The sequence below is a fragment of the Malaclemys terrapin genome, chromosome 3 (genome assembly GCF_027887155.1).
Source record: "Malaclemys terrapin pileata isolate rMalTer1 chromosome 3, rMalTer1.hap1, whole genome shotgun sequence".
Classification (NCBI taxonomy): domain Eukaryota; kingdom Metazoa; phylum Chordata; order Testudines; family Emydidae; genus Malaclemys; species Malaclemys terrapin.
Genome location: NC_071507.1, coordinates 123213138 through 123239059, shown reverse-complemented (window position 1 = coordinate 123239059; position 25922 = coordinate 123213138).

Genomic DNA, 25922 nt, shown 5'->3' with positions numbered 1-25922 from the left:
GACTGCGATGAGGTAATGCTCGCCTGACTCTGAAGGACGGGGGACAAAGCCAACAGGGAAGAAAGAACATAATAAAAGGGAGAGATTTGCCATGCTCTTCCTCTCTCTTCCACCTCCATCTACAGACATCACCACCAAGCAACTGAAATGCTGATCAAAGGGGAGAGCGTGGCTGAAGGGCAACCAACCAGCCTGTGGTGAGAAGCATCTAAGTTTGTAAGGGCACTGAAAGTGTTAAGATCAGCTTAGAATGCGTTTTGTTTTTATTTCACTTAACCAAATCTGACTTCTCGTGCTTTGACTTATAATCACTTAAAATCTATCTTTTGTAGTTAATAACTTTGTTTGCTTATTCTACCTGAAGCAGTGCATTTGGTTTGAAGCATGTCAGAGACTCCCCTTGGGATAAAAAGCTTGGTACATATCAATTTCTTTGTTAAATTGACAAACTCATATAAGCTTGCAGCGTCCAGAGGGCATAACTGGATACTGCAAGACGGAGGTTCCTAGGGCTGTGTCTGGGACTGGAGATATTGGCTAGTTGCACAATGCAAGCAGCTTACATGCCAGAGGCTGTGTGTGAACAGCCCAGGTGTGAGGGTTCTCACAGCAGACGAGAGTAAGGCTGGCTCCCAGAGTCAAGGATTGTAGTGACCTAGCAGTTCACCGGTCCAGATAACACCAGGGGAACGTCACAGTGGTGCAGCGAGCATTGAAATCAATTGCCTTTGGATCAGGGCATATGTCATTTATAATATACCAGCCACCACCAGTGCTCAGACGCAGTAAGGAGCACTATATGTTGTCAAGGAAATACTGGAGTCGTGTAATACTTTTTTATTATTCTTTTTATTAAAAAGCATAAAACAAGTGAAATGGTGTAACTAGGGCACTGGAAACACATTGCATGGTTGGCTGTAAAAGTAGGCTGCCCAGGGACAGCAAATGAGATTATTTGGGTTCACTTTTGCTCTGCTACCACCTTCCTGTGCCCGTTTGCAGAAAACATTAGGCTTTAATAACTGAATATTGTCTTGAATTAAAATATCAGACTCACCTTGTTGCTGAATATGCTATGTGACTATGGGTAGCTCAAACACTACTGTGATCCTCATCAGTCTGTGCTGCCTGTTAACTGAGACTCAGTGCTTGAGTTCAACATTTAACTAGTGGATGAGGTGCCATCTATTTCAATTTCAAAAGCCATTTATTGACTTTCAATGGCACTTGTGCTCCGAAGTCACTTGGGTGCTTCTGGAAAAACGAATCACACCCTGTGTCTTCAGCTATGTTTGGAAAGCATCTAGTCCTGTATGGAATACATGTAGTAATAAAATACTACTGTAGTAATAAAAATAGTCCAGTTAGAATAAACTAGAGTAATGGGATCAAATTTCAAGCATGAATTACTTTCCTGACATCAGTGGATTTAGACATAAGATGAATTTAGCCCAGGGTGTTTGTTTACATTACCAAAACAGGAGAGGAAAATGGAAATGTTATGTGCACACAATGAACTAATGGAAGATTAATTAAAATGTAAAAACAAAGTTCAACCTGATAACACTGAACATAAACTGAAATATACCACAGCTGTACTGAGCTGCACTACAACACCCAGATCTAAATGGGAAGACCAATATTCTTCATGGCTGTTCCTGATCCAGTCTACAATTCAGAAAGCAAAGATCCTATTAATGAAGATCCCAAGGCATCATCTCAGTTCCTAGCATGCCAAAGCAAGGGCATAAGAATCAGAATTTTCAGGCTCCTGCTACTGTTAGACTTTACATCCATGGTTCAACAGTCTTCTTACTCTAGATCTGACCCAAATGTAACTTCCTGCTGGAGCTGCATTTCTTAGACTTCATGTCATGCGGGGTAACAGAGGTAAGCAGGAATGAAACCCCAAAATGACCACTACCAACCTGTCTCAGTCCTAGGTGGAATCTTCTCTATCTCAGATAATTTTCCCTTGATTGTTTGTTCTGTCCGTATCTTCCCTGAAGTTTCCCAAGGACTAATTTGGACTGTAAGTAATTACAAGAGCATACCTGGAAGGGTTCTCTGTGCAATAATACAATAAGGCGAAATCTTCCATGGTTACTTAAGGGAAAAGATAGCTCAAGACCATCATGTTCCCAGAGTTCTAATCTAAGGGCCTTAAAACCAGAACCATTGAACACATTATGGGATTGCTATACACTATCACCATTTTTTCCCTAAGAGTTCTTGTTTTATCTCAGCAACAGGTTACATGAGTCAATATAACATTATAGTGCCCATAACTCTATATTTTCATAATATACAATCAATTGTCATCTTGTAATCATACAAGCAAATAAGAATCGTGTTGTATATTTTTACAATTAGATTCACTCTGTTCTTTTTTTTTGGGGGGGGGGGGGGGAAGGAGGTGCTACACAGTAAAAATATTCCAGAAAACACAATAGGTAATTAAGAACCCTAATTCCATTCCATTTTGGGCCCTACCCCTGGAGTCTTCATTTAGGCAAAATTCATGTTGATATCAATGAGGGCTGCAAGATCAGACTGATATTTTTGTAGGAGTTATTTATTTATTTTGTAGTAGTTATATGCCTGCTTAGCATATAAGTAAAGTACAAATGGGCCAGAGCCACAAAATCTGAATCCAGCTCCAAATCAAACCAAAATTCAGGTTGCTTGGATTTAATGTTTAGGCTAATTTTATATGAAAAGATAAAATAATGCAGCCTAAGAAGAATATAGTATTTCAGAGGTACTCAACACACATATAGCTTCTTTAGCTAGAATTGTGGGTACTTGGCACGTCTGAAAAAGTTGGGCACACCCCCGCCTCTCCCCCTGAAACAAACAAACCCAGTGCCCATTTTTGAAAATGTATGGAACCAGAAGCTAAATTTAAGGTAATTTCATTTCTAGACAACACTGTCCTTAATTTTATCTTGGAAACAGCTTGTGCTTTATAATCTATAACAGGCTGAAAAACTACTCAGCCAGCTCTAGTGAAAATGATAAGTGACCATTTCAATATGGTTGATAGCGTTTTCTGGCTACTGTGATTTGAGTTATTTACACTGGCATTGTGGTTTCCAAATAGTTAGGGGCAGAACCCAGCAGGGAGGAGGTTTTTTCTTTTTCTTTCCCCTCTGCCCCCCCAAGATTGGGGAGGTAGAATTCAAGGGCACTTCTGTGAGTACAGGAGGTACAAGTGTTTCCAAGAGGTGACTGAGACATATGATAGAGGTTTGTATTCATTTTCCATTTATAAAAATTGTATGCTATGACTTCATAAATTCTTCTGTTGGCTGACAAAAGATGACTAATCATAATGATGAAGGCTGGTGAGACATTTGTTCCGGATAAGTGTTTCACATATTTAATGGGTCTGATCTTGCAAGGTCCTGAGTACCACTAAATTCTGTGGGAGCTGATGATCTGCTCCTCCCTTGCTGAATAAGGCAACATTGTCTCATTGTCACCTTTTGTTTCTTATCTTTACTTATGGCCCAATCCTACAAAGACTCCTATATGGGCTTAACTTGACTACAAGTGCATAAATCTTGGCAGGATTTGAGGCTTAGATTGTAAACTCTTCAGGGCATGCATCACACTCCCAGGGGGCTACGGCCTCTACTGCTGAAATACAAATAATAAAAAACAACAAAAAAGCAGCAATTTCCACAGTTCTTCCCATTAGAGTATATGATAAAGAGGTTGCAGCTTCGGTTTAATATCTGCAGAAGTGAAGGAAGACATAATGATGGTGTTACTCGTCTTTCTAAGTTTTGCTGAAGGACAGTTTTCATTCAGGCTCTGCCAGCATACAGTACAACAGACATAATTCACTTCCATATGGAATAAGAGAAAAGAAATGCTACCTCCATGGGCAGTTTTTAACTAATGTCTTCTGTAAAGTTAATTTTTTTTTTTAAATTGGGGAATAGCTTAATGTCCATCTACTTTAATTGTTTTAAAATGTATATTTTGTAGAAGAAATAGCATTTTGGGTTATAACTAAAGAGGAAGAAGACTCCCTTAGTGTACTTTCTTTACTAATGTTATATGCAAAGAGATGGTTGATTGGCAGCACTGTCAAGTGGCCAGGCCACTGGATTAAGAGTTTATCCTGGTTCTGCTGATGACCTTGTCACTTCACTACTTATTGTGCCTCTGTTTTCCCTCCTGTCCTTTGCTTGATTTGTGTATTTAGACCCAGTTCTCTAGGGCAGGAACTATCTATTACTCTAGGGGCTGGAAGGATGACCTAGTGTATAGTGTACTGCCCTGAGACTCAAGAGACTAGTTTTCAGTTTCTGGCTCAGCCACAGACCTGGGCAAATCACTTAATCCAACTTTTGCCTCAGTTCTCCAGCTGTAAAATAAGAAGAATTGTTCTCTCTCTCACAAGGTTGTTGGGAAGATAAAGTCCATTAATGATTTGAGAAGTGCTCAGATACTATGGGGGTGAGTGCCCCATAACTTGCTAGCTAGCATGAATAATCTGTGTTTGTCAACTCTGCTTCAAGGAAACCCTCAAACACCAGGGAATTCTAGGGGGCAGAATTCCAGGTCCGTATATTGAGAGAATCCTTCACTTACCTATCTACACTTTTCTTCATAGAAGGGGACAACCCCATCCATGACACTGACCTTACTACCCTGCACACCTACACAATTGTCCAGTGGGATTCTCGGAACCACAATTGGAGGAATGTCACTGCTGGAGCAGGGGGATATCTTGCACCACACCCACCAGCAAAAAAACCTGAATACCTTTTATTAAGTTGTATTTATAAATGCCTTAGGCTACGATAAACATGCAGAGTTCTCTCTACGCTAAGACCCCCTTTTTTTAAAGTGGGTTAGTAGGACAACTGTGAGCCCAGGAAACACTTTTATTTCTTTGCATCTCATAAGAATGTAGATTCTAGGGAGGTGAACTTTTAGAAATATATACAGTACTTGTATGTTTGATTTGTATAGAATTAGAGGAATACACTGAAAACAATTAAATTATCTTTGATTGCTAATACTCTTATTAATCTAATTTCTTGGATCAAGGTTCTATTAATTGAAATCTATTAATTGTACAGCAGAATCCTTGCACAAATAGCAGCCAAACTGGGAATATCACCCTACATGATACTGTAACAGTCGTCAGGATTCATTCATTTCAGTCCTCTCATTCATGCTGATACAATATTTAATTGATTGCTAGAGAGAAAACTGTACATGAACACAAAAGGCTTGCCGGGGAGGAGAATAAAGCCATGCTTATTTTCTAAGGGCACGGCTACACTTGCAGATATAGAGCGCTTTGAGTTAAACCAGCCTTTGGAGAGCGCAGTAGGGAAAGTGCTGCAGTCTGTCCACACTGACAGTTGCAAGTGCACTGGCGTGGCCACATTTGCGCACTTGCAGCAGCATTGGGAGCAGTGCATTGTGGGCAGCTATCCCACAGAGCACCTCTTTCCATTCTGGTGCTGTGGTTCATGGGAAGGGGGTGGGGGGTGCAGGGCATTCTGGGTCCTGTCCCAATGCCCCGTGATGCATCGGTTCGCATCCCAGCAATCCCTCTGCTTCCGGCCACATTTGGCGCCATCTTTCAATGTTTTTTGTGCTGTGTGCTCTGTCTTCCCTTTTGGTCTGCGGGAATGGAGGCCTAACTGCTGAGGAATATGCTGACGACTCTTGCCAGCACGTCATGTTTGGCTGTCGAGTTACTCCTTAAGGTCCAAACTGACAGTGAGGACTCCGATGATATCGACTCGAGTAATGCATACGACACGAGATTGCTTGTGGCATTCATGGACATGCTCACCACCATGGAACGCTGCTTTTGGGCTTGGGAAACAAGCACTGAGTGGTGGGATCACATCGTCCTGCAAGTCTGGGATGACGAGCAGTGGCTGCAGAACTTTCGGATGAGAAAAGCCACTTTCATGGGACTGTGATGAGCTCGCTCTCACCCTGTGGCACAAGGACGCAAGATTGAGAGCTGCCCTGATGGTGGAGAAGCAGGTGGCTATTGCAATCTGGAAGCTGGCAACTCCAGACAGCTACCGATTGGTCGCTAACCAGTTTGGAGTGGAAAAGTCTACCGTTGCAGGGCCATTAATCGCATCCTGCTCAGAAGAACCGTGATTCTGGGTAACGTGCATGACATTGTGGCTGGCTTTGCACAAATAGGTTTCCCTAACTGTGGAGGGAAGATAGATGGGACACATATTCCAATTCTGGCACCAGCCCACCTAACCTCCGAGTACGTTAATCAGAAGGGGTATTTCTCTATGGTTCTGGATCACCGTGGGCTTCATTGACATTAATACAGGCTGGCCTGGAAGGGTGCATGACGCACGCATATTTCAGAACACAGGCCTGTTCAAGAAGCTGCAAGCCGGGACTTTTTTCCCAGACCAGAAGATCACCGTAGGTGAAGTCGAAATGCGCATTGTGATCCTTGGAGACCCCGCTTACCCTTTAATGCTGTGGCTCATGAAACCCTACACAGGGAGCCTTGACAGCAGCAAGGAACGGTTCAACAGGTTGAGCTGGTGCAGAATGACTGTGGAGTGTGCTTTTGGCCTTTTAAAGGGCCGTTGGCAATCTCTATGGGAAGCTGGACCTGGCTGATGACAGCATCATGGATATAGCTGATATTGGAGCAGTAAGAGATGGCACATCTTGTGGTCTTGACAAGATTTGTGTTAACATGAGTTGTGTCAGTGTGTCACTCCTGAATTATGACAGCATCCCTGCGGTTATATCCACAACCTGTACCCTCCATAACATCTGTGAGGGAAGGGTGAAAGCTTCATTCAGGCAGGGACCTTGGAGGTTCAACACCTGGAGGCTGAATTTGAACAGCCAGAGAGCAGGGTTATTAGAGGGGCCCAGCACAGGGCTGCAGGAATTAGTGATGCCTTGAGGGAGCTATTTGAGGCTGAAAGCCACCGGTAATGTCTGGTGCCCTGCATGGGAGTGAAATGCAGTGGTTCCAGTGTTAGTAGGAATCTGTGTTTGCTATGCTGACTTGCAGTGCCTGTCGCTTTCCTGGGCTAAAGTATCTTTTACTTTATGCAATCATAAAGAATGTTTTCAAAGCCAAAAAATCCATGTATTTAAAAGAAAATTCATTTATTGAAAAGAAACACAACTGCTTGGGAAACAGGGCAAGGGGGTTGGGTGCGGAATGGTACAATCACAGATTTGCGTATGTCCTGTTATCATACTCAACCTTCCTGTTTGGAGTGCTGTGCAATGAGTGCTGCACTTCAGGATGGCTATACTGCATGGTGATGGGGGTTGAGTGCAGAGGGTAAGGGTCGTAGTTTTCAGGGCTGGGTGGTGAAGCTACAGGTATTGGAGGCAGCTGGTGGCAATAAGAACCCGGATGTTGGGGAAAGTGGGTTGGAGGTGACATGGGGGCACAAGGGAAAGAGTTTTGGGACAAGGGCTATGTGTGGGGGGGCTGTTGTGGGGCGCGGTAGTGTTCCACCTGCATGGCTACAAGAGCCTGGATCGAGTCTGCTTGGTGCTCCATGATACTTATCAGCCGATCCGCGCTTTGCTGCCGGAGCTCTGCGCTTTTGTGCGGGTGATCCGCATTCTGCTGGCGGATCCTCCTTTCACTCTCCCTCCACTCCCTTACTTCATACAGCATGTCTTCTTTGCTTCTACATGGCCTCTTCCTGATTCTTTGCAGTCTCTCGGCTGGTGATAACACGGATGGCTGAGATCTCAAGGTTGCATCTGCAAAGGCAAAATGCAACACTTTACAAAGGCAGCATTGTTCACACCAGACAGAACAATGATTCCCCCGTACTTAAGGAGGGCAAGCACAGTCTACACAATAGTATCATTTGCCCGTCCCAAAGTGAGCGCACATAACCCATGGGAGCCCCAAAATGGTAAGCACAGGGTCTAGGGGGACTGATTGTTTCATGGCAGTACTGTCCTTTGGGTTTCTGTGCCTTGGGGAGAGCCAACCGCTGGAGGGGGGCCCTATACTGAACACTGTCCCCACATTTTACACAGGAGTTCATCCTGGAAGATAACTCGCTGCTGAGGGTGACCTGGGAAGCAAGGGAGGGTCTTTTATTACAATGAGGCTTCTGCCCTGGCCTATATGTAGCTTGCCTGTGTGCAGCAATGGTTCCCCCGCCCCTCATGGCACAGTGGCATGGACATGTTAGCCTGACTGGGACAAGGACCACAGTGGCTCTCCCAAGAAACCTGCGCAAGCGCATTGCCCAAGTTCTGGCTGAGACCTTTGAAGAGATCACTGAGGATGATTACCACGATGTGAGAGAGCACATCAACGCCCTATTCCACATCTAGGCATGCATGCAGCCCTAACCCTCCTCGCCCCAAGAGCCCGCACTGAATAACTTCCTTCCCAAATAAAAGCCGCTTACCGGGAACCTCCTCTGGTGTTTGTCCTTCCCCAAGCACCGGCCACTGCAACTGGCTACCTTCCTCCTGGCTTGAGAACAGCTCCTGGCTGCATGCATCTAGGAATTCCAGAGTGTCTTCCTCCACCGCAGCACCCTCGCTCCTGCTTTGCTCCTCCTCCTCGTGCCTTGTTGAACTGGGCTCTGAAGTGTCCATGGTGGTACTCAGAGTGGAGGTGGAGTCGCCCCCAAGTATTGAATCCAGCTCTGTGTAGAAATGGCAGGTCGTGGGGGCAGCATCAGAGCGGAGCAGCTGTTTGCCTCGCGGGCTTTGCGGTAGGCATTCTGCAACTCCTTCACTTTAACCCTGCACTGCAGGGCGTCCCAGTCATGGCCCCTTTCCATCATGTCCTTTGATATCTGTCTGAAGGTATCGTAATTCCTATGGCTGGAGCACAGCTGGGATTGGACAGCTTCCTCCCCACCAATACTGATGAAGTCCAGCACCTCACCATTGCTCCATACTGGGGATCGCCTGCTGCGTGGAGGCATGGTCACCTGGAAAGATTCGCTGAGAACATGCCACCCCTGGCTGAGCAAACAGGAAGGGGATTTTCAAAATTCCCAGAGAAGTTAAAGGGTGGGTCTGACAGTTGGTCACCTGAGGGCAGGGCAGTAGAGTTCAAACTGATGACCAGAGTGGCTAGAACAGGCCTTGTGGGACACTTCTGGAGGCCGATCAGAGCGCATTAACAGACCAGGCTGTCCACACTGGCACTGCGGCTCTCCAGCGGGGGCACATCAAACGTTATTCCATTCGCCGAGGTGGAGTACCAGGAGCACTCTAGCTGCGGAGTCAGAGCGCTCTACGTGCCTTGCTAGTGTGGATGCGTCATGAGTTACAGCGCACTGGGCTGCTTTAATGCACTCTAACTCGCAAGTGTAGCCATGCCCTAAGACAGTAAACTGGGCTTTCTAAAGTCTAAGTAATCAAATTACAGAAGCCAGTACCATACTTGTAAAATTATGCATTTTTATTGCCATCTCTGAAGAAAGTGTGTGTGTGTGTTTTAATCCAGGTTCTGCAAACCACCTGCAATGGCAACTTCTTCTGCAGGCTGAATGGCACTCAGGTTATCATGGCAACAGAAAAAAGGAATAAACCAAATGAAGAAGCTGAATGTTTAAGCCCTACTAGTATCAGGGACTAGAAAAGAGGCCTCATTTACATGTTGGTGCATAAGCCAACTAAGTGATGTTTCCTGAAAAATTTCTGGCTCCTTCAGACTGCAAATTCATTTGGAGTTTTTTTTATGAGCACAGAACTCAAATGTCCCATACCTGGTTTTCTATATAAGTTTGAGGTGGAAAAGATAAAAGAAAGGGGAACTAGTCCAATGTACAATTAATTGAATCATATGTTCCAAAGAGAAAAATAGATTTTGATTGGTTTGCTAAAGCATGAGAGACTAGGTTGGAAAGTTTTCTTGCATTTGTGACTCAAAATACATTGTGACAAGGGAACATCTGCCACAGAGTGGCACATTCCTAAATAAAGAGCTTAAGACAAATCTAACTAAAAAGGAAGCTAGTGTTAGAATTCCACTGATTTTACATTAAAATGCAATATAGAGGACTATTTCAGCAAACGCATATGGCATATAGGATTGTAAGCTCTTTGGGGGTGGGAATTGCCTTTTCATTACATTCATTATGTACAATGATGTACTATGATCCTCAAAGGGGGCTTCTAGGTGCTACTGTGAATAGGGTTGCCAACTCTCCAGGACTGGCCTGGAGTTTCCCAGAATCAGCATTGATTTCCCGGTGACTATTGAAAGCAATTCGAGAGATTTTAATAGGCTATTTTAAGAAAATGACATTATGTCATGTTGAAAAAAAAAAATCTCCTGGAATAGCTTCAGTCAGAGTTGACAACCCTAATCTGTGACAGAAATAACTAATATGTAAAATACACTGAAATGAACACATATTGCAAAAGACTCTTTAGAGATCCTTAAGACCTCTTTCTGCAGTGACCTTGAGATTTATCTTCTTGTTATAAGGAAAATATACTAAGTGATTTCTGAAAAACCATCTCTTTCCCCATATGATACTGCAGTGGTGAGGATCAGCTGATGTGCTGAAACTTACAGTTACCTAGTTTTAACAGTGCTGCTTAAGGGCTGTTCTCAGTGATAGGCCCTTGGTTCTGAAACAGACTTCTTCCCTTAGTCTGACAGGGTCAGACTGTATTTATTTATTCCATTAGCACATGCTTCATGGCCTGGCTCATGTGATGTTAACTCAGTTTTATCACACGTCTCATGATATTTGGTATTTTTCTTTAAGTCCTCGCTCCTGGAATCATGAAATTGTGTGAGCAGCTCAGCTTTCATTTTCAAGAAGAGTAATTTTGTAACCTTCATAGTTCAAAAATATCATAGAATCTCAGGGTTGGAAGGGACCACAAGATGTCATCTAGTCCAACCTCCTGCTCAAAGCATGACCAATCCCCAACCATTTTTTTTGCCCCAGATCCCTAAATGGCCTCAAAGATTAAACTCACAACCCTAGGTTTAGTAGGCCAGTGCTCAAACCACTGAATTATCCCTCCCCCTGCTAATGCTAAAGGCTGAAAACTCAAAAGCCCAATGGCAAGAAGCCAACATTTTGAAATCTCATGATTTTGAAACCAAAGTCATGATTTTGGGCCCGATTATGATCATTTTTGAATACTTGAGACTGGCAATCCTGCAGCAGTTTTACCATGCTTGGATGAAGTTGACACTTAGGAGAGTGTATATGTGTCACGGAGTATGAGGGAACACAAGTCCCTGCACCCACAAGGCTTCCTGCGATTTACCATGACTCTCAGCCAGCTAGTAAAGCAGAAGGTTTATTTAGACGACAGGAATACAGTCCAAGACAGGTCTTGCAGGCACAGACAACAGGACCCCCCTCGGTTAGGTCCATCTTGGGCTCCCAGGGCGCCCCGGCCCCCTTGGAAGGTCAGAGCCCCGTCTGCCTCCCAGCCATCTCTCCAGCCAGCTCCTGAAACTCTGCCTTCAGCGACCCCTCCCACAGCCTTTGTTCAGTTTCCTGGGCAAAGGTGTCACCTGGCCTCTAACCCCTTCCTGGGTTCTCATGTTACATGCTCAGGTATTCTCCGTCAGTCAGTTTCCCATCCCCCAATGCAGACTATCCTAGCCACACTCCACTGTCAGCATTCAAAGAGCACAGTAAGAACAGTCCCAGTTCGTCACAATATGCAAAGAGCAGTGTAAACTGGTCGAGCCAGTATAACTTTTCCGGATTTTTTTTTTTGCAGGGGTTGGGGGGATTGTAAAGTATTTCTGTTTTTGTTTCTTTTTAAACAAATCTATAGAGTCCTTTGATAGATGCATTTTACAGATCAAGGTAATTAACTATTGTATTGTGGAATTTGAACTGTAGTGATTTATTTGCAAATCTACATCCTCTTCCAGAAACATAAATGCTCTCATAGATGTCAGCAAAAAGCAAATGGCATCTCAAAAGACATTTAAAAAACTCCCTCTTGCCAGAACCATTTCATACTCTCACTTCGCTGACTGCAGAGGGGCTGCAGGCAAGGATAGATCTCCCAGTGCACATCCTGCAAAGTTTTACACACATGCTAAACTCTGCATACTATGAGCAGTCCCACTGGCACTACAATTCACAGTGCATAAAATTAAGCATGTGCATAAATCTTTGCCGGATTGAGCTTGTAGTCACTGATATTTTTCCTCCTAAAAACAATCAAAAAATTGAACTATGAGTAACAGCTAAAAATGTCAGCCATCCATAGCAGCAAGAAATTGCCAAAAAAGTTCTAGCCTTATCAGTTAATTATGTCTTTGAATTTGTAACAATTGTGTTATCTACAAAATATTTTTCCTCCCTTCTCCTTCCTTCCACCCTATGACTGGGGAGGAGGTGCTAATGGGCCACTTCACCTTGACTGGACCTTTGAAATATGTGAGAGACAAGGTGGGGGAAGTAATATTTTTATTGTTGGTGAGAGAGACAAGCTTTCGAGCTAAGCAGAGCTCTTCTTCAGGCCTAGGTAAGGTACTAAGAATGTCACAGCTCAGTTCAGGGGGTAGCCGTGTTAGTCTGTATCTACAAAAACAACAAGGAGTCTGGTGGCACCTTAAAGACTAACAGATTTATTTGGGCATAAGCTTTCGTGAGTTTGAGGTTTTAACTCATGAAAGCTTATGCCCAAATAAATCTGTTAGTCTTTAAGGTGCCACCAGACTCCTTGTTGTTTTTACAGCTCAGTTCAACATTGAACAGAGCCTTTAGCATAAGTAATTAGCACATATTCTAAGTGACCATTCAAGGTGAAGTAGCCCATAAACACTTCTATAGTCAAAGGAAAAGATTTGGGGGAGGAGGGTGTTACTGGGTTACAGATTGTTGTAACAAGCCATAAATCCGGTATCTTTAGGCTAAACAATCTATCTCACCTTGTATTTAGCTGTGTGACACAGGGTGCTCTACTCACTGATAGAGTGCCTCCTTCTGGCTGCATCCGGGATTAGCTCTGCCTGGCTGATGCCCCTTCCTGCTGTGCCACTCTGTCACTTTCTATCTCACTCTCAGGTCTCAGCAGCTCTGGCTATGTGGCTTGGCCCTCTGGCCAGGTCACTGTAGTTCCCCCTTATGAGGGATCACGAGCATCAAAGTCTCTCTGGACCCACTGTTGCAGGCTTTCTCTTTCACTGCCCCCTGAATGGTGCCACGGGTCAGTGGCTAGAAGGGCAACCCAGATCCAGCCTCTACACTGCGTTCCAGCGTAGGGACCCTACAACAAGCAGTCAAGGTCTGCACAGTCCTAAATCTTACTGCTATATTGCCCATGCTGCTTCCTACCTTGTTTTTCTCACCCTAACAGTGACTGCCGTTTCTCTCTCTGCAGCCCCCTTCTACTCAGCTACTGGGTTTTCTACACACCCCTCCTGTTCCTGTCCAGCTGAATGCCATCTCTAGTTAGTCCTTACTCCCTGGCTGCTCCTCCTCCAGGTGCAGCCTAGGTGGTTAGCTGGCCCACCTAGCCACTTTACCCCCTCAGGCCTTGTATGGAGTGGACACCCCATCACTTAGTGATACTCTGAATATGTTTCCCAGACCTGAAGAAGAGCTCTGTGTAGGCTCAAAAGCTAGTCTCTCTCAGCAGCAGAAGTTGATCTAAGAAAAGGTATTACCTCACCCTCCTTCTCTCTCTAATATACAAAAAAGAGCACGTGACTGTTTATTATGCTTAGTTTCTCTTTTGTGAAGTACTTGAGGTACATGCAGTCATATCACCAAGCCTTTCCTTTCAGGGGGGCTATTTTTAAATTCACTTGTATGAGCAAATTTTTAGGTTTAGGTGGGTATGTATTAGAATCATAGAATATCAGGGTTGGAAGAGACCTCAGGAGGTCATCTAGTCCAACCCCCTGCTCAAAGCAGGACCCTAATCCCCAACTAAATCATCCCAGCCAGGTCTTTGTCAAGCCTGATCTTAAAAATCTCTATAGGAAGGAGATTCCACCACCTCCCTAGGTAACCCATTCCAGTGTTTCACCACCCTCCTAGTGAAAAAGTGTTTCCTAATATCCTACCTAAACCTCCCCCACTGCAACTTGATACCATTACTCCTTGTTCTATCATCTGGTACCACTGAGAACCATCTAGATCCATCCTCTTTGGAACCCCCTTTCAGGTAGTTGAAAGCAGCTCTCAAATCCCCCCTCATTCTTCTCTTCTTCAGACTAAATAATCCCAGTTCCCTCAGCCGCTCCTCATAAGTCATGTGCTCCAGCCCCCTAATCATTTTTGTTGCCCTCCACTGGACTCTTTCCTGTTTTCCACATCCTTCTTGTGGTGTGGAGCCTAAAACTGGACACAGTACTCCAGATGAGGCCTCACCAGTGCAGAATAGAGGGGAATGATCACGTCCCTCGATCTGCTGGCAATGCTCCTACTTATACAGCCCAAAATGCTGTTAGCCTTCTTGGCAACAAGGGCACACTGTTGACTCATATCCAGCTTCTTGTCCACCGTAACCCCTAGGTCCTTTTCTGAAGAACTGTTGCCTAGCCACTTGGTCCCTAGTCTGTCCTAAGTGCAGGACTCTGCACTTGTCCTGGTTGAACCTCATCAGAGGTATTCTGCATGCATTGTCTGTGTATCAGAAATGGTTAAATGTTGTTAATCAAATAATATATTTGACAAATAACTGTAACAACAATCAATTAAGGTATTATTTGACCAGCTCTTCTCTCCATCTGTCTGAGAATATTATGCAAATATTGATTGACTCAGTGGGTGACATCAGTAAAATATTTTCCTAAGGGAAAAGCTAGTTCCTGAGATTGTGATACCCAAAACAATCACAGAAGGAAAGCCTTCCTCTCCAACTGCATCCCCGGGCAATACAGTTTCCTACTATAGCTATCAAAGCTGGTTTGTAGGGTTAGCTTCATTTTTCCAAATATCTCTCATCCCATTTTTAATCATTGAAATTTCTTTTAAAATGTAACCAGCACTTTAGAATGTTAGGGTTTATATTCTCTATCCTGCTTCTCCATGCTATTGCCTCCAAAATGTGGTATTAGAAGCTTATTCTGCTGGGACTAGTAATGTGCCAAACCTCTGAGCAGTTTCAAACAGCTACTTATTTTTTTTTTAAACAAATCAGAAATATGTTCTTCTTTTCCCATATGTGTGTGATTTTTTCCCTCCCAAAACTGCACTGGCCTGAGGCCAAGAAGAGGAATACATATGCTAGGTTTTAGGTTTGCTATCTTGTGAGGCAAAAGTGCAGGAAATGGGAGATTTATACTATCAAAATGGGAGAACTTCCAAAGCGATATGCAGCTCATACTTCTAGATCTAGGAGAAGGGTTCATCCTGAGATATCAGACATTAAAACCACAAGACAATTAAGTACAGAAAAGAGGATTGAGCAAATAGTGGATTTTTTTGATTTACTGACAATTCCACTAAAATTAAAATAATAAAAGTAAAAAATGTCCAGACAATTCAGCAAAATCAACACAAGTTTGGAAATGTTTCAGAGTAACCAGATCTGCATTATCATCTGCTTATAACTGGACCAAATTACAGTGGCTTTTCACATGGATGACAAAGGTCACTCCTCTGCCAAATTTCAAGTCCCTGCTCCAAAGCATGGAGCTTCTCCATTCTAGAGCTTCTCACTGAAAAGGTTGTACAGTTTTTTAAAACATGTAAAACAATTTATTTTCCCCTAAACTCCTTCTCAGAAGTCACTGAACCATTTTTATTGAAATTTTCCAGATAAAGTCAGCTTGTGGCAGACAACCAGCTTAGAAAATTTTATCCTGAATGGTTGAAGTTTGGCAAGTCACAAGCAACTGAAACTAGTGTCTTATAAGGGAAAGCATCAGGCAAACTTTACCATAGGCAGAGCCTTCAGTTAATGCAGATACACTGTGTACAGCACCAACGTAATCCCTTTGACACAGTATTTATATTAATCTGAAAAAAATAGGAAAATATGAATGTGAAATAAAAGTAAAAATGGCAAAGGAACAGGAGCAATGCTTCCCACAACCACATTCTGATATGTGGAAATACAATTCTCAGGGAATAATTCTATTATGGATTCTTGAAATACTTAAGCCAACCTAACTGCCAAAGTTTCCACCCTTTCTCTTGCATTGGTATGTGCTGAATGAGACTACAGGAGCAGGGATCAGTTGCTAGAAGTCTAAGTAGGTATGGCTAACTTCATGAACCGGGAGCAGATTAGCCATGAAAATAAAATGTCTAGAAGTACAATTAGGTATACTCCTTGTCCAATGTTTTGTATCTCTAGGAGAGTATTTCAGCAATTTTAGTGTGCTTTTCTAGCCAGCAAACTACTAAAAATAGCAAAATCACCATGTGAAATTGGATTTCACACATCTGCCCCATTTCTCTTTTTGATTTGTGGAGGATACAGTCACCTAGTTGTTAAAATTACAAATTTAATATGCATCTCTAATAATATTCAAAGGCCATATTCATCCCTGGTATAACTTCACTCAAGTCACAGAACTTACATCAAGGATGAATTTGACCCTATATAGTCATTTAATTTCAGTCCTAAGTATTCCTCACATTGCTTTAACAAAGTCTGACTTGCAAACCATTGCAAATCCAATAGCATATCTGAAATTGCAAGTATTTTAAAAAATATGTAATCATATTTTTATACCCTGATTTCATAGGGTGATGACTGAGCATCAAAACAAATTCCTGCTTGAGTTAAAGGAGAGTTTCTGAGGTGCAGCACTTCTGCTTGCAGTAAGAAGGTGATGGAAGTTTGCCAACCACATATAATCCTGTTATGGAGTTAGCCCACAAATATCTGCAAGGAGTTTTGTGTTTTACAATGCTGGGTGTACTCTTTACATGTAAATACCAAGAATGCTTTTCCAGGTCACAGTTATATCAGAGCAAGTGAGAGCTACAGCTCTGGGAACAAACTGAAAAGCTTGGGAATACAAATGGGTGCAATGCGACACTTTTTATATCCTCTGCAAGACAGAATAGTAGCAGGCTTTTCACACTTTTGGGCCTCCAATACTTGTGTTAGGTGAAGACTGCTTAATGGTGAATATATGGAATACTAGCGTCTAAAGATCCCAGACTGCCAGCCAACAAGTACGGAGGTGGCTATTAAAATGCTGATAGTCATTCTGCTAGTATCTGATACAACACAGAGCTAGATTAGCTCCCATCTTTTTCTATTTTGCCAGTTTAGATATTTTCTTATTGTATGTTTGTAAAGCACCTAATATGATGGGGCCCTGATATTAATTGAGTCCATGCACTATTAACACAATTAAAAAATAATCTAGGCTTACCACTACTCTATGGCTTTGTGTACATTTGCTATTATTATATAGATATACTGCCACTCTTACTTATTTATTTCAATAACAAATTTAAAACTATGCACTTAATGTAATATTTTCAATAAATTGATGAATACAGATGTAAAAATGAATGCTGTGTGTGTATATATATATACATTTATATAAACACACATTTATATAAACACACATAGTATATGAGAAAATAAGCTATTTTTAAAAATGTGTGTGCATTTTGCCCTGTATTGGGTTACACTAGGGAGAACTTCACTACATTCAGCAAGTGTTTGTCCTTTGGAAACCTGAAATAAGCTAAACTCTTTCTTTAGAAGTGGGTAATTAGGTACCTCAGAACCTGTGACCACCTTCTATTGGTTTCAGAGTAGCAGCCGCAAAAAGAACAGGAGTACTTGTGGTACCTTAGAGACTAACAAATTTATTAGAGCATAAGCTTTCATGCATCCGAAGAAGTGGGCTGTAGTCCACGAAAGCTTATGCTCTAATAAATTTGTTAGTCTCTAAGGTGCCACAAGTACTCCTGTTCTTTTCACTTTCTATTGGGTGTCAGATATTTTCATCTGATTTCATTTGAAGCAGCATTTCCTGTTGTGTAAAAACTGTTCTTTGCTGCTTTTTATATTGGCTACATTATACAGCTGCCTCCTCCCTATCTTGTAATTAATGATGAGACAATCAATACAATCACATATTAATTCCTTTATGTATGAGCTTCATGTGTTATTGCAGAGAACTGCTAAAATAAAATGGCTGGGAATTAGTTTTAAAGTAACTACATTGGGAAGGAGCTGCCTTGAAAATCGATAGTACTACAGATATGCTGATTTTAAAAAAAGTCTCAGGAGTGAGATACAAAGCTAATTTGTCCTAATGAACTACAAAAGGTCATTAGGAAACTGCATATCTCTTACCGGCTTCAAATATATGAGCAGTGGAACTCCCTGATTTTGGTGCCAGTTCTCTTGAACCACAAAAAATTAAAAGGAGTGGAGAAAAATGTGTTGTTATAACAATGTTCCTAGTAGATATACTATCAACAGGATGCAGTGCCAACAATTTAGTAGTGTAATCTTCTACCCTCTCTGCCCCTGTGCAGCAAGAATGCAGGGTTTTCCTAGACTCTTTCCAGATACTCATTACAACACAAGGAGCACTCTGTAAGTATTCATTGTACTTTAATGAGCATCCCAACCCTCCTCCAGAGGAAATGTATCCGACGTGGGTGTGGGGAGACTGTGGCTGTCACTGTACCCTTGACTTTGTGTTGGGTGCACAAAATAACATTGGAACTAGGTTACAGTGTGAACGGATAGGTGTTTAATAGTGGTTATGACATGGGTTCCTGAACATCCAAAACATACGCTGTTTTGTAAGATTATTGAAAGAACCATATTTGAGAATTTCTTTAGATGCTTGTTCTACAGAGTATCGTTTTAGCAGCTAGTGGGGCAGAACGAACAAATGAATTCTCCAGGTGAAGATATTGGGTCAGATTTTCAGCTGTGCTGCATTTACACCCAATGCGTTAGGGTATGTCTACACTTGCAGAGTTTTTGCACTGTAAGGCCTGGTCTACACTAGGAGTTTATCTCGAATTTAGCAGCGTTAAACTGAATTAACCCTGCACCCGTCCACTCAATGAAGCCCTTTACTTCGATATAAAGGGATCTTAATATCGATATCTGTACTCCTCCCCGACGAGAGGAGTAGCACTGAAATCGGTATTGCCATTTCGGATTAGGGTTAGTGTGGCCGCAATTTGATGGTATTGGCCTCCAACAGGACCGTCTTTAGCAGATGCGGGGCCCCACGCTGGGACGCGAATTGTCTCGCGCCCCCCTGCCCCATTGGATCCCTCCCCAAATCCTCACCCTGGCCCCGCTCCCAGTCCCGCCCCCTCACTGCCCCATTGGATCCCTCCCCAAATCCCCGCCCTGGCCCCACGTCTTCCCCAAGCACGCCGCATTCCTCCTCCTCACCCCTCCCTCCCAGGCTTGCGCTGATCAGCTGTATGGCGGCGTAAGTGCTGGAGGGAGGGGGGAGAAGCAGGATGCGGCTTTTTTTTTGTTTTTCCCGCTCCGCCAGCAGCCCCGGACATTGCAGGGCCCTCGTAGGCACAGGGCCCCATTCCGGGGAATCGGCTGAATCGGCTTAAAGCTGGCTCTGGCCTCCGGGAGCTATGCCACAGTGCACCATTGTGACCGCTCTGGACAGCAATCTGAACTTGGATGCACTGGCCAGGTAGACAGGAAAAGCCCCAAGAACTTCTGAGTTACATTTCCTGTTTGCCCAGCATGCAGAGCACAGGTGACCATGCAGAGCTCATCAGCACAGGTAACCATGCAGTCTGAGAATCGAAAATGAGCACTAGCATGGACCGTATGGGAGGTACTGGATCTGATCGCTATATGGGGAGAGGATTCAGTGCTAGCAGAACTACGTTCCAAAAGACAAAATGCCAAAACATTTGAAAAAATCTCCAAGGGCATGATGGAGAGAGGCCACAATAGGGACTCACTACAGTGCCGCGTGAAAGTTAAGGAGCTCAGACAAGCCTGTCAAAAAACAAAGGAGACAAACGGTCGCTCCGGGTCAGAGCCACACACATGCCGCTTCTACACTGAGCTGCATGCAATTCTGGGGGGGCCGCCACCACTACTCCCCACCTCTGACCGTTGATTCCAAGGTGGGGGTAATCTCAGCCATGCCTGAGGATTCTGCGGATGGGGAAGAGGAGGAGGAGGAGGAGGATGACGACGAGCTTGCGGAGAGCACACAGCACTCCGTTCTCCCCAACAGCCAGGATCTTTTTCTCAGCCTGACTGAAGCATCTTCCCAACCCCCAGACAATGAGGCCATGGAAGGGACCTCCGGTGACTGTACCTTTGTAAATATAAAACATGGTTTAAAAGCAAGCGTTTTTTAATGATTAATTTGCCCTGAGGACTTGGGATGTATTCGCGGCCAGTGCAGCTACTGGAAAAGTCTGTTAATGTGTCTGGGGATGGAGCGGAAATCCTCCAGGGACATCTCCATGAAGCTCTCCTGGAGGTACTCCAAAAGCCTTGCCACAAGGTTTCTGGGCAGTGCAGCCTTATTCCGTCCTCCATGGTAGGACACTTGACCGCGCCATGCTTGCAGCAAGTAATCTGGTATCATTGCATGACAAAGCCTGGCAGCGTATGGTCCCGGTGTTTGCTGGCATTCAAGCAACATCCATTCTTTATCTCGCTGTGTTATCCTCAGGAGAGTGATATCGTTCATGGTAACCTGGTTGAAATACGGGAATTTAATTAAGGGGACAGAGGTGGCCGTTCCTAGTGGGCTGTTTGCCTGTGGCTGAAAAGAAATCCTTCCCTGCAGTTAGCCAAGGGCGGGGGGAGGGGGGATCTTCCCTGATACCAGCCATGTGGTGGGGGGAGGGATAAAGCGATCATCCCAGAGAATTGGATGGGGGGGGGGGGGGTTAGTTTGGTTTCTGCAGAGATCTTCCCTGATACCAGCCACGCGGTGGGGGGGAGGGATAAAGCGATCATCCCAGAGAATTGGATGGGGGGGGTTAGTTTGGTTTCTGCTGCTTTGCTGCACATTAACAGGAAAACCGCAGCACTCAATGGGCTTTGCTTGGTATGTGAGAAAGGAGAGCACTGCTTGTAGGAAAGCTGCAGAAGCCGAAAGACAATGGCTTACCATGGCTGCATGCAAGCTGAATTCTGTTGCCCGGACCTGCGTCTGTGCTCTCTAACACCAAAGCCACAGGCACTCAATATTAAGATGCAAAATGCAACCTTGTACCGAAATCACATGTGCTATGTAATGTGAATAGTGTTGTACACCGTGAAAGAGTATAAGCATTGTTCTGTAAAATGTATCTTTTTAAATACTTCTCTCCCTTTTTTCCCTCCCTCCCATAGTTGCAAATTTTTCAAGCCTCCATCCTGCTGCTGTATAACCTCCCTCCCCCCTCACCATGTTCCATAGCCTCCTCACTCAGACGTGTAAGAACGTGGGGTGGGGGAGGCTCTGTGCACCCTCCCACTCCACCTCAGTGGACAGCCCAACCCAAAGGCTATTATTACATTGAACTTTTTTAGTGGCCTTTTCCTTCGCTTCTATCCTGCTCCCAAACCCTACCCAAGCTACCTTGTCAGTTCTCTCCCTCTTTTTATAATCAATTAATAAAGAATGCATGATTTTTAAATGATAGTGACTTTATTTCCTTTGAAAGCAAGCTGGGATCGAAAGGGAGGGTGGGTTGCTTACAGAGAACGAGTCAATCAAGGGGGTGGGTTTTCATCAAGGAGAAACAAACAGAACTTTCTGGCCAGTCATGAAACTGGTTTTCAAAGTTTCTCTGATGCGCAGTGCTTCCTGGTGTGCTCTTCTAATCGCCCTGGTGTCTGGCTGCATGTAATCAGCGGTCAGGCGATTTGCCTCAGCCTCCCACCCAGCCATAAAGATCTCCCCCTTACTCTCACAGAGATTGTGGAGCACACAGCAAGCAGCAATAACAATGACAATATTGGTTTGGCTGAGGTCTGAGCGAGTCAGTAAAGTGTCCCAGCGACCTTTTAAACGTCCAAATGCACATGCTACCACCATTCTGCACTTGCTCAGCCTGTAGTTGAACAGGTCCTGACTACTGTCCAGGCTGCCTGTGTATGGCTTCATGAGCCATGGCATTAAGGGGTAGGCTGGGTCCCCAAGGATAACTATAGGCATTTCAACATCCCCAACTGTTATTTTCTGGTCTGGGAAGTAAGTCCCTTGCTGCAACCATTTAAACAGAATAGTGTTCCTGAAGACGCGAGCGTCATGAACCCTTCCCAGCCATCCCACATTGATGTTGGTGAAACATCCCTTGTGATCCACCAGGGCTTGCAGCACCATTGAAAAGTACCCCTTGCGGTTTACGTACTGGCTGCCCTGGTGCTCTGGTGCCAAGATAGGGATATGGGTTCCATCTATCGCCCCACCACAGTTAGGGAATCCCATTGCAGCAAAGCCATCCAGTATGACCTGCATGTTTCCCAGAGTCACTACCTTTGGTAGCAGCAGCTCAGTGATTGCTTTGGCTACTTGCATCACAGCAGCCCCCACAGTAGATTTGCCCACTCCAAATTGATTCCCGACTGACTGGTAGCTGTCTGGCGTTGCAAGCTTCCATAGGGCTATCACCACTCGCTTCTCAACTGTGAGGGCTGCTCTCATCTTGGTATTCTGGTGCTTCAGGGCAGGGGAAAGCAAATCACAAAGTTCCATGAAAATGCCCTTATGCATGCAAAAGTTTCGCAGCCACTGGGAATCATCCCAGACCCGCAACACTATGCGGTCCCACCAGTCTGTGCTTATTTCCCGGGCCCAGAATCAGTGTTTCACAGCATGAACCTGCCCCATTAACAGCATGATCTCCAAAGCGCCGGGGCCCGCGGTTTGAGAGAATTCCATTTCCCTGTCCTCATCACTCTCGTCTCCCTGCTGCTGTAGCCTACTTCTCGTCGCCTGGTTTTAAAGGTTCTGGTTCAGCATAAACTGCACGATAATGCGCGAGGTGTTTACAATGTTCATGACTGCTGTCTTGAGCTGAGCGGGCTCCATGCTTGCCGCGGTATAGCGTCTACACTGTTCACCCAGGAAAAAGGTGCGAAACGGTTGTCTGCCGTTGCTTTCCCGGACGGAGGAGGAGGATGTACCCAGAACCACCTGCAACAATGTTTTTGGCCCCATCAGGCATTGGGATCTTAACCCAGAATTCCAATGGGTGGAGGAGACTGCGGGAACTATGGGATAGCTATGGGATAGCTACCCACGGTGCAACACTCCAGAAATCGACACTAGCCCCGGTACATGGATGCACACCGCTGAATTAATGTGCTTAGTGTGGCCAATTACATTTGACTTTATACAATCTGTTGCCAAAAAACGGTTTCTGTAAAATTGGAATAATCCCGTAGTGTAGACATACCCTAAGTTTCACCAGTGATAGGGAACCAGTGAAAGTAAAGCGCTGGTTTGTGTACTCACTTAATTTCTCAGGCATCAGAGAGTGTTCACTATACATACAATATGATGGGGGCTAATTTAGCTACAACAAGTCAGGAAAAAGATCTTGGAGTCATCGTGGATAGTTCTCTGAAGATGTCTGCGCAGTGTGCAGAGGCGATCAAAAAAGCAAACAGGATGTTAGGGATCATTAAAAAGGGGATAGAGAATAAGACTGAGAATATATTATTGCCCTTATATAAATCGATTGTACGCCCACATCTCGAATACTGCGTACAGATGTGGTCTCTTCATCTAAAAAAAAGATATACTGGCACTAGAAAAGGTTCAGAAAAGGGCAACTAAAATGATTAGGGGTTTGGAACAGGTCCCATATGAGGAGAGATTAAAGAGGCTAGGACTCTTCATCTTGGAAAAGAGGAGACTAAGGGGGGATATGATAGAGGTATATAAAATCATGAGTGATGTGGAGAAAGTGGATAAGGAAAAGTTATTTACTTATTCCCATAATACAAGAACTAGGGGTCACCAAATTAAATTAATAGGCAGCAGGTTTAAAACAAATACAAGGAAGTTCTTCTTCACGCAGCGCACAATCAACTTATGGAACTCCTTACCTGAGGAGGTTGTGAAGGCTAGGACTATAACAGTGTTTAAAAGAGAACTGGATAAATTCATGGTGGTTAAGTCCATTAATGGCTATTAGCCAAGATGGGTAAGGAATGGTGTCCCTAGCCTCTGTTTGTCAGAGGATGGAAATGGATGGCAGGAGAGAGATCACTTGATCATTGCCTGTTGGTCCACTCCCTCTGGGGCACCTGGCATTGGCCACTGTCGGTAGACAAGATACTGGGCTAGATGGACCTTTGGTCTCACCCGGTACGGCCGTTCTTATGTTCTTACGTTTACATTAGTAGCACTTCCATCCCCTATGAGAACAGCACTCCTATATGGACTGCTGCACTGGCCAACAACTTACACATTCCTTTTCTCAAGTGAAGTCAAGTCTCACCCAGGAAAACAAAACAAAAAAACAGTTATTCACCTTCTCATAACTGTTGTTCTTTGAGATGTGTTGCATATCTCCATTTTACTGTAGGTGTGTGCATTCCATGCACAGGTGCTGGACAGTTTTCTGGAGTGCCCTGTAAGCAACCTGGTTTCCTTGTGCTCCGAGCTGAGGGTATAAAAGGTGGAGCCACCTGGCTCTTCCTTCAGTTCCTTCAAACTGCAATCCAGATGATTGACGGTGATGTGTTGGGAAAGGTTGTGTAATCTGTAATGGACATGTGCAACTCATCTCAAAAAACAGTTACAAGAAGATGGGTAAGTGCTTTCTTCCAGCGATTGCATATATCCATCACATTGTAGGTGCCTGTTTACAATGGAGATAGGACTAGGAGTCTCAAAGGAAGAAAGACTGCAGGACTGCTTTCCACACATTCACATCTTCCCTTGAAGTGGTTGTGATTGCACAGTGTCTGGCCAACATATGGACCAAGGACAACGTTGCTGCCTTGCACATATCCATAATAGGGACATTTCCAACAAGTGCCAGGGAGGCCGAATGTGGTCTAGTTGAATGCACTGACAGCTCTTCTCAAGGAGCATGTTACATGCTATGCTGCCAAGGGTAACAATGCAGCTGATAATCCATTTAGAAAGCTGGTGTGCTGTAAGAGAATGACCTCTCACTGGTTTGGCAGTTTAAAATGTATGTCTTATTTCCCATCTAGGTTCACCTTCCAGTGATTGGATCATGTTATTTCTGTCACTGTCTAACCTGCTCTTAAAAATCTCCAAACACCTGTCAGGGATTGTCTAGATAATACTTAGTCCTGCCATGAGGGAGACTGGACTAGAGGACCTCTCGAAGTCCCTTCCAGTCCTACGATTCTGAGATTCTATCTACTGTCATTACTGATGAGGTAGCCATTCTCGATGGTCCCAGTGTGGGCACCAGAGTCAATGGCGGGGAAAGCCACTGTGAGCTGATACAGTGGCATGGCAAACCAATTGGCACACTCTTCCCTTGATACCGGAGTGGCCTTCATCTCTGGTCAGATTCTTAGGCTTTGGATAACAAGAGTTGTCTGAGCTCTGATGCTTCCTAGAGGATGGCCCCAGTGACGGGAATCTTCCTTGGTCTCTCTGTCTGGCAAGGCTGGGGGAGCACTCGTAGTGGTTGATGAGCTCCCATGAGCTGACCAAGCAGGTTCTGAGAATATATCTAAAGTGCTTTTCTCTTTGCTTCCTCATTCTGGATTTGAAGCCCTGACAGACTGGACATCTGTCTCTAATGTGACCCTCACTAAAGCACTTTAAACCGCAATAGTATGGGTCACTAATGGGCAGTGGTGTAAGCCAGAGGACATTGTCATAGGTTCCCCTGATACTAGGTGAAGGCCAGACAGGCCTGCCAGATCTGAAAGAAAATAAAATAAGATAAAAAATTAAATGAATAAAGAGAAAGGAAAAACAACCAAAGGACGTAACGACAAGTACCATTAGTTAAATTAACTATCAACTCTTTTGTTCACAGAAGAACGTCGATCTAAAGTGCAAAAGAACTGACCACAGATGG